Source organism: Aquarana catesbeiana, linkage group LG06 (assembly GCF_042186555.1).
Source record: "Aquarana catesbeiana isolate 2022-GZ linkage group LG06, ASM4218655v1, whole genome shotgun sequence".
Taxonomy (NCBI): Eukaryota; Metazoa; Chordata; class Amphibia; order Anura; family Ranidae; genus Aquarana; species Aquarana catesbeiana.
The window spans coordinates 80,983,138-80,998,005 of NC_133329.1; positions in this window are offsets into that span (position 1 = coordinate 80,983,138).

Genomic DNA, 14,868 nt, shown 5'->3' on the forward strand with positions numbered 1-14,868 from the left:
CGACATAGTTGGCGTCATGCTCGCTCTGTTGAGCGCTTGAATAAAGCCAGGATTAAAGCAAACAGGGAGATAGGACGATTTCTGTCTCGGGGGGCTTGGTGGTTCGGCACAGGGCTCTGTAGGATCCGACCATTCGTTACTGGAGGGATGATGATGTTCACTTGAATGCTGTGGGCACACGCTTAAGTAAGGTGTCACTCAGGCTGGCGTGGCGGGTCAGGGGGTCTTTGGGCGGTCAAGGATTAACCAGATTCTTAAAGAATTGGGGGCCCATCTAGGGTATGGCGCTCCCACCTGGTTGATTGTTGGTGGTTCTCCCAGGAGCTTGGCCCCCTGGGGGAAAGTCAAAATGTGGAAGTCGCAATGTCTTCGAGTTGGATGGGGCGTGGCTAAGGACATGGTCGATAATAGTCAAAAATGTGCTTTAAGGACACCCAAAGACCCTCTCCTGGTTGCATTCTTTAATTGGTATGGTTAAAATTGTTTTGTTTCTGTTATATATTCATTTGTTAATAAAAGGGCTGCTGTGGCTGTTTAAACCCATGTCACGCAGTGTTGTGTTTTTTCTTATAAGTTCAAGGACCGTAAGTTGACGAAGTCATGCAAATACAGCCTACCTAGTAATGCCTACTTCTCCCGACTGACACCCACTCATTAAGGCATTTTTGGATATTGGCTAAACTTCTCCTAAGAGCCAGCCCACTGCTTGCATCAGGGCTGGCGACTTCTGAGAGGAGTACTAGGGCGAGGTGCTGTTTTCAGGAAGCTACATACAGCACCCTGTCAGCCCCTTCCACCAGCCAAAACCTGCGTACACTGTATAGAGAAGCACAGAGACCTAGTGATGACCACAAATAAGGTAGGTTATAAAAACGGAAAGGTACGTTTTTAAAAATTTTATTGTAGTGATTAAGTTTACTTTAAAGCATACTTTCACCTCCAAAAACAAATTGCTTCAGCCCCCTCCCTCCCCCACAACTGGATAACGTTTCTTTCATTTATTTTAACTTTTTTGTGTTTGCCTAGGTGATAATTATGTTGCGCCCAATTTAGGCATACGCATATGTGCTGAAGGGCTCTTCCTGACCCCCAGTGCCCGGTGGAGACCTTTGGCACATCTGTGCGAACACCAATGCGATTTAGGTAGGCACAGGACTTTGTGATCAGTCTGCGTATGTGCTGAAGAGTCGGCGCCAAATGCCAGATTCACACACCTACGCATGCGCGTAGGTGTGTGAATCACTGTATTGGTGTCACTGGTCCCCAAGAAGTGTCACTTATGCCGCGTACACATGAGCGGACTTTTCGACCGGACTGGTCCTATCCGACTGGACGGTCTATCCGACGGACTTTCGGCGGACTTTCCAAACAAACGGACTTGCCTACACACGATCACACCAAAGTCCGACGGATTCGTACGTGATGACGTACGACTGGACTAATATAAGGAAGTTGATAGCCAGTAGCCAATAGCTGTCCTAGCGTCGGTTTTCGTCCGTCGGACTAGCATACAGATGAGCGGACTTTTCGATAGGAACTGGGTCCGGCGGAAAGATCTGAAACATGTTCGAAATCTGAAGTCTGTCGAAAAAGTCGGCTGCAGGTCCGATGAAGCCCACACACGGTCAAATTGTCCACCGGACTCGGTCCGTCGGACCAGTCCGGTCGAAAAGTCTGCTCGTGTGTACCAGGCATTAGTGCAATGTCGCAGTCCCGCTAAAAATCACTGATCGCCGCCATTACTAGTAAAAAATATAAAAAAATAAAAAGTCCAACAATCCATCCCATAGTTTGCAGACGCGATAACTTTTGCACAAACTAATCAATATACGCTTATTGGGATTTTTTTTTGCAAAAATGTGTAGCAGAATACATATTGGCCTAAATTGATAAAGAAATTCGATTTTTTAAAATTTTTTTATTGGATATGTTTTATATCGGAAAGTAAAAAAATATATATATTTTTTCAAAATTGTCGGTCCTTTTTTGTTTATAGCACAAAAAAATAAAAGCCGCAGAAAAGAAAGCTCTATTTGTGGGTAAAAAAGGACGTGCATTTTAGTTGGGTACAGCATCGCACGACCGCGCAATTGTCATTTAAATCGACGCAGTGCCGTATCGCAAAATATGGCCTGGTCATTAACCTTCCCGGGGCTGAAGAGGTTAATTCCTAAACCCTTCTATTCTATGGAGCGTTGCTGGCCTGCAGACAGCAAATCAGTCATAAAGAAAAAGTTTTCTCTCTGTCTTCTCAAACTCGGCTTATAAAAATATTTCTGGCTAATATTACTAGTTTATTTATATAAAAGTGGAAGTGCCCTGTCCGCCCCCGCTCCAAACCCCCGCAGCATGTGCTGCCCTCCCCCCGCTCCAAACCCCGCCGCACTCTGCCCTCCCCTGAGACTTGTGGTGGGTGTAGAAGTAAATTAGCGTGGCGAATAGCATCCTGAGGGGTTACTTAGCACTGGTGATTGCATCGGCGGGTAAAGAATAAACCAGAAATATTATTAGCATTGACACGGCTATAATTATCAGTGTCATTAATAACTTTTAAATAAGGCCAATTATCTTTTAATTATATTTTGCCTTTCCCAACAGGAAATTACACTGGTTTAATTTGTCATTTATCTATTTCCAGGCATGGAAGGAGCTCCTCCGTTCTTTGTTCAGAATAATATTTGATCTGAAATTTGCCATTTAATGGCCAGTTAATGGCTCAAAGCTGAACTCCAGCGACTAAACAGTGTTGAAATATGGATATACGGGCAGTTTTACCTGCCAGGGAATTTTTAATTCTGCACAGCAAGCCTTGTGTTCCAGGACAGCACAGCCACCTTCTTGACCTGTAATTAAACAACAGCCGCAAAACTCGGTCAAGAGCACACCCACAGCCCGCTGATTGGGCAGCCCAGGAGCTGCATCAGCAGGCTGACTGGTCACAGAGATCTCTCCTGCTGTCAGAAGATTCACTGCCAACACATGTACATTGCAGCAGTATCCGATTGGCTCACAGTTACTACCATGTTTAACCCTTTCGCTAATGGAGGTGTTTTTGCATTTTTGTGCTCATACTGTATGTTTCACAAATCGCTTTAGGCCTGCAGATTACTTGAGCCCCCAAAACATTATATATTTTCTAAAAGCAGAGACACTGGAGTATATAGTAAATAGTGTATATAGTATAGAGCACACGTGGCAAACTAGGGTTGACATCTGTCCAGTATTCACCTGGACAGTCTGGGTTTTGAAACATGTGTCCGTGTTTCATTCTGTCTGAAACCCGGACACAATATTCAGACCGAGCTGTGGCTCCAGAAGTAACCGAGACACACAAATCTGTTGCCAGCGAGTCCCCCCCCAAAGAGCCACCTGGAGCTGTGGGTGGCTCTTTGGGGGCAGGTTCCGTATCACTAGGGGGTGGGGCGATGATGAAAGCAAGAGTAGTTTGGCCACACCCGCTGTTTGCTGCAGCGTGCTAGGTGCGCTGCATTACTACCATACCTCCCAACATTTTGAGATGGGAATGAGGGACACCTACCAGCGAATGTATGTAGGCATGGGACACACCCCCTTAAAGGAGAATTAACCCAAAAAAGGTTAATTAAATCCACAAGGGCTTTTTTTTACCACTACTATTCCTTTATATTGGCTTTTAAAATGTACAAATGCAGCAATTTAGAATTTGGATGAAAGGTTTAGCACTGGGAAACACTTTTTGAAAGATAAACAGTGCATTTTATGTACGGCTATATGGATCAGACCAAAATGAGGGACAAATGAGGGGGACAGAGGGACAGGGTGCTTTGGGGACCCAAAAGCATTCTCCCCATGTTGAGGGCATGTGGCCTGGTATGGTTCAGGAGGGGGGGGGCGCTCTCACCCCCCCTCTTTTCCTGCGGCCTGCCAGTTTGCATGCTCGGATAAAGGTCTGGTATGGATTTTGGGGGGGACTCCTACGCCATTTTTTTAAATTTGGCGCAGGGTTCCCCTTATTATCCATACCAGACCTGAAGGGCCCAGTATGGATTTTGGGGGGACCCCCACGCAATATTTAAAAAAAATTTTGGTTCGGGGTTCCCCTTAATATTCATACCAGACCCAAAGGGCCTGATAATGGACTGGGGGGGAACCCATACCATTTTTTTCAATGATTTTTATCTATGTTGCCGGGACCCGACAATTCATTACAGCCGCGATCAGTTTTAAATGACTTTTTTTCCTTTTGAAATGTCATTTTGCTGCGGTACAGTTCTAAACACGGGAAAACTGCGCCACTTTACAGGCATACTATAGACACCCCCCAGGCATGATATTTAAAGGAATATTTCATTTTTATTGTTTCACTTTAAGCATTATTAAAATCACTGCTCCCAAAAAAGGTCTGTTTTTAAAACTTTTTTTTGCATTAATACATGTCCCCTGGGGCAGGACCCAGGTCCCCAAACACTTGTTATGACAATAACTTGCATATAAGCCTATAAAAGGAGCAGTTTTGATTTTTCATGGTTGTGTCCCATAGACTTTAACGGTGTTCATGTGTTTGTCCAAATTTTTTGCCTGTTCGCAAGTTCTGGTGCGAACCGGGGGGTGTTCGGCTCATCCTTACTCTCTGGAAAAAGTAATTATTACTGCGCTATCCCAATAAATCGTATATAATAAAATAAACCATATATAAAGTGAAAAAAAGCCGTAACTATAATGTGAGACACACACACTAAATATAACATAAGAAGAAGAGGCTGCGCTGTGTAATTTTAGTGACCAAAAAATAAAGTGACTTAAAAGAAATTATGTTTCATTTAAATGAATGGAGATATGAGAACTCCATACAACACACTGTAACATAAATATTAGAATGCAATCACAAGTGAAATGTGCAAAAAATGATTAAATATGTAATTAAAAAACAAAATAAAATGTCCAACAAGGTCAAGTCCACTCCGATGGGCTATTGAAAAGAAGCCCCACTGAATATACAGTTCATAGTGATCTTCCAAATGGTGATTTTGCAACCCTCAAAGTAGTAGTGACATGCAACCGCAACACCAAGGGAAATGTGATGGGGTGCGACAGAAAGGTACCTCCACCTGTAATAACACTGCCACTTACCAGCTCTTTAGATCTATTGTTTAAGGAGATCATGCATGCCTGTGGCTCTTAACCCTAGCCCTGGGTCTTTTAAACTTGGATGGCTAGATGTCCTCAGACTCTCTGCTCGGGGTTTCCTCTGTATGGCAGATGTGCAATGTAAAGATTTAAGCTTCCAGCCCAAAGGAGAGTCAGAGTCCCCTGCATACAGGATGTCACAGCAGATGCAGGAGGAGTACAGCCAGGATCCACACACATCATGGGAGTGCTGCACTGTTTAGGCTGCACTCCCATGCTCCCATGCTGTGTGTGGACCCTGGCTGTACTCCTCCTGCATCTGCTGTGACATCCTGTATGCAGGAGACTCTGACTCTGCTTTGGGCTAGAAGCTTCAATCTTTACATTGCACATCTGCCATACAGAGGAAACCCCGAGCAGAGAGTCTGAGGACATCTAGCCATCCAAGTTTAAAAGACCCAGGGCTGGGGTTAAGAGCCACAGGCACGCATGACATCCTTACTCTCTACATAACCTTTTATGAAGCTGCTAGGGAGGAATAATGGGGAATAATATAGACCAGCCATTCTCAGCTACGTGAATGCAGGTGTGTGGGCGCTTCCATCTTCTCACATCCCAGCATCACCCAGTGCTCAGACTTAAAGGCTGCCAAAGCCTCAGTGTTGTGTAACACTATGTGATTTATTATTGCTCTGTGTCTTTAAATTTTGTTCCCCTCTGTCTATCTGAACTCTCTCTCCCACCGTAGTTCTGCATATTCCGCTCCCCTTCCTCTCTCTGGTTCATTGCTCAGTATACCATCATTGTGGTAACATCTTTACGTGTGGCTTACAACACCAACGTTTTTCTACCTATGAATATCCATCATTAAGTGGAACATTTGAAAGGATTCATCGTCTGTCTCTCTAACAGTGAGTTATTCATTGAGTTAAGCTGTCTGAATTGATGCAAAAGAGAAATAGAACACCAAGTCATGTAAGCCCTATATGAAGCTGGAGATAAAGTTTATGGCTTTGTAGTTGAGCCAGAACAGTGGAAAAACTGAGTTTCACAGCCTAATTACAAGATTTCTGCATGACAGTACTGATACAGACAAGATTTACTGCCCTCATTGCAAGAAAGAATAAGTCAGCAGTAAGTGGAAGCCTCATAACCCGAGTCCAGGCTGCAGGATGTCATATTACAGCACACAGATTCTGCCTGCTTATCCCTCAGCCATTATCTGCCATGAGTTACCACAGCTCTGAATGTGAACACACAGCAACTCCAGCTCAAAATCCTGAGCCAACTGAGTTACTCAAACGCTCAGTCAAACCAACTTGGAAAGTGATTAAGAATTATGAAGCTTTAAGAACTGAATTGCATAATAGCTTGAAACTATTTTGGGAGAAGATTGTTTCTGAATCCAATACAGTGTCTGTTGAACTTGAACTACTGACACTAGAGGGCGCCATTAAACAACTTTCTGTCTCATATGAGCTCTATCAGCTTACCAGTGACAAGTTCATTTATGTCTTACAAAATATGAACACAGCAGGTTCACTGGAGGAATTAAAGAATTTCAAGGCTCTTAATCTAGAAAGAGACAATTTTATCCAGTAAACCAAATTAAAGGCAGAAGCAAAGTTAGAGCTGCTACAGGACACTGCATCTCACAGCTCTGTTTCCACCAGACATTCTAAAAAGTCTTCTAGTCATAGTTCAAAATATTCAACACTCAGTGAGCGACTTATTAGTGCCCGCGCTGAAGCGGAAGCCAGCAAGGTGCAGGTCGCATATGCAGCAAGGAAAGCAGAGTTGGAAGCTCACACAGTACGTCAAAGAGCAACAATAGAAATCTTAAATGAACAGTGTAAACATGATGCAGCTATGGCAAAGCTAAGGGTCATAGAGCAAGCTATCAGTGCAGACAAAGGTGCAAAGAAAGACAGCATCAACCTAAACATAGCAGATATGGAAGATCCCCTCAAACGCACTAAAGACTATGTCCTAAGCCACTGCAGTGTACACTCCATTGTCTCCAATGCTCCTGACAACATAGAGACTCCTTCACAGCTTCAAGTTAAAGAGGTTCCAGCAACTTCCTGTATGCAAAATCACTTCAGTGCATTTCCTGCCTGCCTACCTTCCTTCTTACGTCACAGAGCATCAGAGCAAGCTGCAAGCAAGTCATCAATTTCCTGTCATTGGTACAGCATTGAATCAACGTACCATTGGAACAACCGACCTTAAGCAAGCAACTCACCTGAACGCATCTGCTGCACCATATTTCCCTGTGTCCTTTAACAACAATGTCAAAGATAGCACAATCAGCACCATTCAGCCAACAACATCTCGCATAAAGGCAGAGACAACTGAGACAGCAGAGTTTGTGAGGTACATACTTCGCAGAGAGCTCACAAAGACTGGTCTTACAAGTTTTGATGACCAACCTGAGAACTACAGAAGCTGGAAATGTGCTTTCAGAACTGCAATCAGTGATCTTGGCATTACAGCTGCTGAAGAATTGGATCTGCTGATCAGATGGCTTGGTCCTCTATCTGCTGCAGGTGTTAAGCCATTAAGATCAGTTTTCATGGACAATCCTTCAGCAGGCCTCACAGCTGCATGGGAGCGACTAGAGCAAAGTTATGGCAGTGCAGAAGCTATAGAAAATGCCTTGTTCATGCGTCTGTAAGGACAACAAGGAGTTCCAGAGACTGAGTGACCCTCTCCTTGAGCTTCAGCTAGCCAAGGCAGACCTAAAACTACCTGGACTCAGTTACCTTGACACTGTAAGAGGGGTAAACCCAATCGTCTCCAAGCTCCTGTATGGTTTACAAGAGAAATGGTCTGCACTAGGGTCATCATACCAAAAAGAAAACAAGGCTTCCTTCCCTCCATTCTCTTTCTTCTGCAAATTCATCAGGAAAATTGCAGAGACCAAGAACGATCCAAGTTTTTCCTACGGTGAGTACAGTCTCTTCTCACCCTTTCCTAAGTGTACCAGTCTTCAGGACAACTATAGAAGCCATAGAGGCCCAGTATCCGTGAAAAAGACTGTCATCCTTCCCACTCCTACCACAGTTATTGCCACGAACAAACAGAGTTGATTATTGAAAACCCTAACAGAGAGTGTTCCATTCACAAGAAGCTATACCCCCTCAAAAAATGTAGGAAAAAGCCTCTTGAAGAGCGTAAGGAGCTTTTAAAGACATTTAGGGTATGTTTCAGGTGCTGTGCTTCTACAATACATTTTGCTAAGGACTGTAATATGTCCATCAAGTGCATAGAGTGTGGCTATGAAGAGCATGTGCAAGCCCTCCATCTGCTTGAGCCCAGCTCTGCACAACCTGCTAACTCTCCTCCCACGTTAACGCATGGTGGGGAGAATACAGACCAAGTGCCTAATTCTACCATAATTTCTTCATCCTGCACTGAAGTTTGTGGAGAAGACTGCTGTGATAAGTCATGTGCTAAAATATGCTTGGTGAACATATACCATAGGGATCAACCAGAAAAGACTCTAAAGGCGTATGCTATCTTAGACGTTCAGAGCAATAGATCGCTTGCAAAATCAGAACTGTTTAACCTATTTGGGTACCTGTAGTGGAACTACAGAGGTTTCTGGAAGAAGGGCTCATGGACTCATGGTATCTTCTCTTAAAGGTAACTTGCAATTACCCCTACCTACACTTGTTGAGTGCAATCAGATACCTGCTAACAGGGAAAAAATCCCTACTCCAGCTGCTGCTTTCCATCACCCTCACCTGAAGGTAATAGCAAATGAGATACCGCCATTTGACAAAGATGCTCAGATCCTTTTTCTGTTAGAAATAGACATTCTAAGAGTTTACAAGGTACACAGACAAGTCAGTGGACCCCCAGATGCCCCATTTGCCCAGCGCATGGATCTAGGTTGGGTCATCATAGGCAATGTCTGTATAGACAAAATGAAGAGACCTACCAACATTTCGTCATTCAAGACAAATGTTCTGCCAAATGGCCAAAACACTTACTTTGAGCCATGCCCAGATCACTACTGGGTAAAAGAAAAGATAGCCAGCCACGGATGGCAACATGGTATCTCAGGTAACACAAGCCCTTTCTCCTGCCACGATGAAGACTTCGGCTCTACAGTGTTTAATACAACCAGTGAAGATGATATACTAGCTCCTTAAATGGAAGACAAAGAATTCATCAAGGTAATGGACAATGAGTTCTTTCAAGATGACTCTAATAACTGGGTAGCACCCCTACCTTTTTGTCTCCCAAGAGAGAGATTGCCCAACAACTTACAGCAGGCCATCAGTAGATTCTCCTCCTTAAAGCGAAACTTAAGCAGGAAATCAGAGATGCAAAAGCACTTTGTGGACTTTATGCAAAATATATTTGACAGAGATCATACAGAGCCTGCACCCCCACTAAAGGAGGGAGAAGAATGCTGGTACCTTCCATCCTTTGGCGTGTATCACCCACGCAAATCAGACCAAATCAGAGTTGTCTTTGATTCCAGTGCTCAGCATGAAGGTGTTTCTCTTAACAACATGCACCTTACAGGGCCCAACTTGAACAACAGTCTAATAGGAGTCTTGATTCTCTTCAGACAAGAGCCTGTAGCTGTATTTGCAGGCATTCAGCAGATGTTTCACTGCTTCATTGTCAGAGAAGACAACAGAAACTACCTCAGGTTTCTATGGCACAAGGACAATGACATCAACAAGGAAGTTATAGACTATCGAATGAAGGTACATGTCTTCGGTAACAGGCCTTCCCCTGCAGTGGCAACTTATGGGCTAAGGAGAACAGCTCAGACTGGAGAAGAAGAATATGGATCTGATGCTCGTCAATTTGTTGAAAGAAACTTCTACGTTGAGGACACACTCAAGTCTTTTCCAACTGCTAACGAAGATATTGATCTCCTCACCAGAACAAAGGAGATGCTGTCTATAGCAAACCTTAGATTGCACAAGACTATATCCAACAGCCAGGAACTTATGAATGCCTTTCACTCTGAGGACTATGCCACTAGTCTAAAAAACCTTGATTTAGGTACAGATGTGCCTCCTGTACAGCGAAGTCTGGGTTTGTTGTGGAACATCAAACAAGACACATTCACCTTCCAAGTGTCAACTTATGACAAACCCTTCACTAAGAGAGGAGTCCTGTCGGTGGTGAATAGCATCTATGACCCATTGGGTTTTCTTGCTCCAGTTACCATTCAAGGTAAGATTCTGCTAAGACAGTTATCCACTGAGAACATAGACTGGGATACTCCCTTGCCTAGTGAGAATCAACACAATTGGGAAAGGTGGAGACATTCTTTGAAGTCACTAGAAAAACTTTAGATCTCCCGTTGCTATTTTCCAGGCTCCATTTCAACGGTTAACCGGAGAGAAATGCATATTTTCTCTGATGCATCAGTTGAAGCTACTGCTACAGTAGCCTATTTGAAGACCTGCACATACCATACCAAGACTTGAATTTTGTGCAGCCATGCTAGCAGTAGAAATTGCCGAAGTTATAAGAAGTGAAATGGACACTAGAATTGATTCTTTCACCTTCTATCCAGACGGCAAGGTAGTACTTGGTTACATATACAACCAAACAAAACAGTTTTATGTGTATGTCAGCAACAGGGTTGAACGTATTAAGAGATTCTCTCTACCAAGTCAATCACGTTCCCACTGAATTCAACCCAGCTGACTGTGGGACCAGAGCCATGTCATCTGCTGTTCTTCAGGTCAGCTTATGGCTGTCACCTCCAAGGTTTTTGTGTGAGGAGTCCTACTCACCCCCTGTTGACTCCATGTTGCAGACTCACAAATCTTTACCACTCACCCATGATACTTTGTCTACCTTTCTCGCTGAAGTGTCTGCCATAGTGAACGCAAGACCTTTAGTGCCGGTATCTTCAGATCCTGATGCTCCAGTGATCCTTACTCCAGCTTCGCCTTCTTACTCAAAAGATTGGAACTGCTGTAATATCTTCAAGTGATATTGAACCCAAGGATATCTACAGGCGTCAATGGAAGCAGGTGCAGCATCTAGCCATTGTGTTTTGGTGTTGTTGGAGGAAGGAGTATCTTCATCACCTTCAAGGTCGTAACAAATAGCAAACATCTAAGCCTTATCTTAAGGTTGGAGATCTCATCCTTTTAAAAGACAAGTAAGTTTGTCAGAATGAGTGGCCTATGGGTCTTATTACTAAAGTTATGCCCAGTGAGGATAACAAGGCCCGGAAGGTAGAAGTCAAGGTAACCAAGGGAGGATTGACATGAACCTTTACTCAACCAATTACATAGTTAGTACTCCTTTTGCCAGGTGAGTGACTTATGCAAGGACTAGCCATGCTGTTGGCACGGCGGGGAGTACATTTGCTATCTTCAGGTCCTACTCGGAACGTTGGAATTCTTTGAAGACGTCAAACTACATGTTCTTCAGTCCTGTTTATGCTTGCTTGTTGCATGTTTTTCATTGCAGGTTCCAGGACATTTAACAATATTGGACTTAATGAATATATATATTAGTTTATAGTTATGAAATCCAAAGATTTCAGAAGGGGAGTGTTGTGTTACACTATGTGATTTATTATCGCTCTGTGTCTAAATTTTGTTCCTCTCTGTCTATCTGAACTCTCTCTCCCACTGTAGTTCTGCATATTCCCCTCCCCTTCCTCTCTCTGGTTCATTGCTCTGTATACCATCATTGCTGTAACATCTTTACATGTGGCTTACAACACCAACGTTTTTCTACCTATGAATATCCATCATTAAACGGAACATTCGAAAGGATTCATCGTCTGTCTCTCTAACAGTGAGTTATTCATTGAGTTAAGCTGTCTGAATTGATGCAAAGGATAAATAGAACACCGGGTCATGTAAGCCCTATATGAAGCTGGAGATAAAGTTTATGACTTTGTAGTTGAGTCAGAACACTCAGGTAACACAAATCGCAAATGGGAGAAGCCAGCACTCGGCATGGCATCCAACAGTAGTTATCCATTATTGAAAAATCATGTAATAAAGCTGTTATACATGTTTTTGAAATAAAGGCTAACCACTGTTGGGTGCCATTCCGAGTGCCGACTTCTCCCCTTCTCAGCTAGCATTTTGTGGAATTCTAGGGTTCCTACAGAGGTTTTCGAAGGGTTCCTTGAGCTGTGGTTGATTGACCTCTCATTTGATGGTGCCAGCATAATTAAGAGGCAAACACCATTCAGAAGAGCCAGAGGTATGACACCAGGAATCTTTTTAGCTGTCGGTAAGATCGTCCGCTCCACCCCTTACAACCCTACATAACCTTTTACAAGGAAAAAGGAATACAAATTGTGTATGTGATATTGAATATTCTTCCAGCTATCAAGGCCTTTTTACCAGCAGGTCTGTTGGTGGCTCTCTCTTTAGAAAACCCATAATGCTTTCCAATAAACCCCAACTTCAAGATCAACACGCCCCTGCCCCCAGGCCACCCCCTCTCCTCTCTTGAAATTCCTCCCCATGTTTTTTTCTGGTATTTGCATTTTTAAACATACATTTCCAACCTTTTAAGGCTGGTCATGTGACTCTGCAGGGTTTGCCTATTCCTTGCTTTTGGTCCAGGCTGGGCGATTCTTATTGAGCGTACTCCATAAGTACATTGTGAATGAAGGGCGCTGTGAGGTCACCCCCTGTGGGACCATAATGTCCTGCATTCCAAATAGTCCTCAGCCTTCCAGGTTGACTAATGTCCAGGACATCTTGTGACTGAACAAGGGTACTAGAGGGGAGAACTAACCTGGAGTTGGTCTTTATAGTTTTGAAAGATTTTATATAGATAGTAACTATAAAAGATATAGAACGGTTTAATCCATACTGCATCTCAACTCAAATGAACAAGCACACATACTGTACAGTATGTCTGTATGGAGCTGAGATGCATGCTATGAACAAAGACATTCATTCAGAATGTCTGAAAATTGAGTTCATTCTATGTCTGTGTTGCTGATGCTGTCTGGCGAATGTCTCGACAGGTCCAGGAGGGGGGAGATGTAAACATCAACAATGTGTAGGCAGCGGTGATGTGGTAGAGTAAGCCATTGGGAATGACTAAAGTCAGAGGTTATTCTGTGTTTGTGCTGCTGCCTAGTGTAGTTAGCATTCAGCCACTGAGAATGACTGAAGACTGAGGTAATTCTGAGTCTGTGCCGCTGCCGCTGCCTGCACGTGTTTATGTTTATATCTCCTCTTTGAACCTGAATTACTTGGCAGAGACAGAGACTTATATGGCTATGCCCACTTACATTTTTTACATACGTAGACACTCACACAAATGTTTACATGCATACCCTGTAAAATACGATCAAAGGCAGACCCTGGTCATAACATTTTCTAGTTTAGTTTTCCGCAGCTTAATGCTACAGGGAATTATGATTAAAAAAAGCAAAGCTGTGTGAATGGGCCGATAGTACGCTGCTGCATTCAGATCCGTATAAAACTATACGCGGTACAGATTTGAATGCAGCAGTGCCTCTTAGAAGATCTTCCTCCAGAGTGACCCTTTAGAAGATCTTCCTCCAGAGTGCCCCTTTAGAAGATCCATCTCCAGAGTGCCCCCTTAGAAGATCCATCTCCAGAGTGCCCCCTTAGAAGATCCTCCCCCAGAGTGCCCCTTAGCAAGCTACAGTATTGTGTCTGAGAGTTTAATCTGACTTGTTTTCTTTCACTTATGAAAATATTTTTTTCGCTCACGTGTGACTTGCAGAAAAATGTATAAGAAGAGTGTGACTTACAAAAATAATTATAAGAATCTCCCCATTGTCTTCCAATCCTCATCCCTATGAAATAAGAATTCTTGTCACCCAATGAGCCTCCATCAAAGGACATGACAGTCCAGATACGGGAAGGCACATCAAAGTACACAGTATATGAATGAGACCCTTAGATGACATTGTACAATTACTCCTGGATCTGCCAAACCAAAATATTTCCAACTTGTCTCTGAGATTTCAGGAACAAAGGCCATCATTCATGAATTCCATTTTACGGTAAGTGCACTTCTAGTCCGTGTTGACTGTCTCATAAACAGGTGACCACAAAAAAAGGAAGAAAAACATCTTTCTTTCTGAAATACATTGGATTGCCATGAATCACTTGAGAAACAAAGAATTCACGTGCCCTGAACTGGCAGTTAGTCCAATGTGTTTTCTTTTACAGTCTCAATACAGGACCCGTGAAAATGTATTTACAGTATCTCACAAAAGTGAGTACACCCCTTACATTTTTGTAAATTTTTTTTATATCTTTTCATGTGTCAACACTGAAGAAATTACACTTTGCTAGAATGTAAAGTAGTGAGTGTACAGCTTGTATAACACTGTAAATTTTTGTCCCCTTAAAATAACTCAACACGCAGCCATTAATGTCTAAACCGCTGGCAACAAAAGTGAGTACACCCCTAACTGAAAATTTCCAATTAGCCATTTTTCCTTGACTGTGACTTGTTAGTGTTACAAGGTCTCAGGTGTGAATGAGGAGCGGGTGTGTTAAATTTGGTGTTATCGTTCTCATTCTCTCATACTGGTCACTAGAAGTTCAACATGGCACCTCATGGCAAAGAACTCTCTGAGGATCTGAAAAAAAGAATTGTTGCTCTACATAAAGATGGCCTAGGCTATAAGAATATTGCGAAGACCCTGAAACTGAGCTGCAGCATGGTGGCCAAGACCATACCTGCAGCATGGTGGCCAAGACCATACAGCGGTTTAACAGGACAGGTTCCACTCAGAACAGGCCTCACCATGGT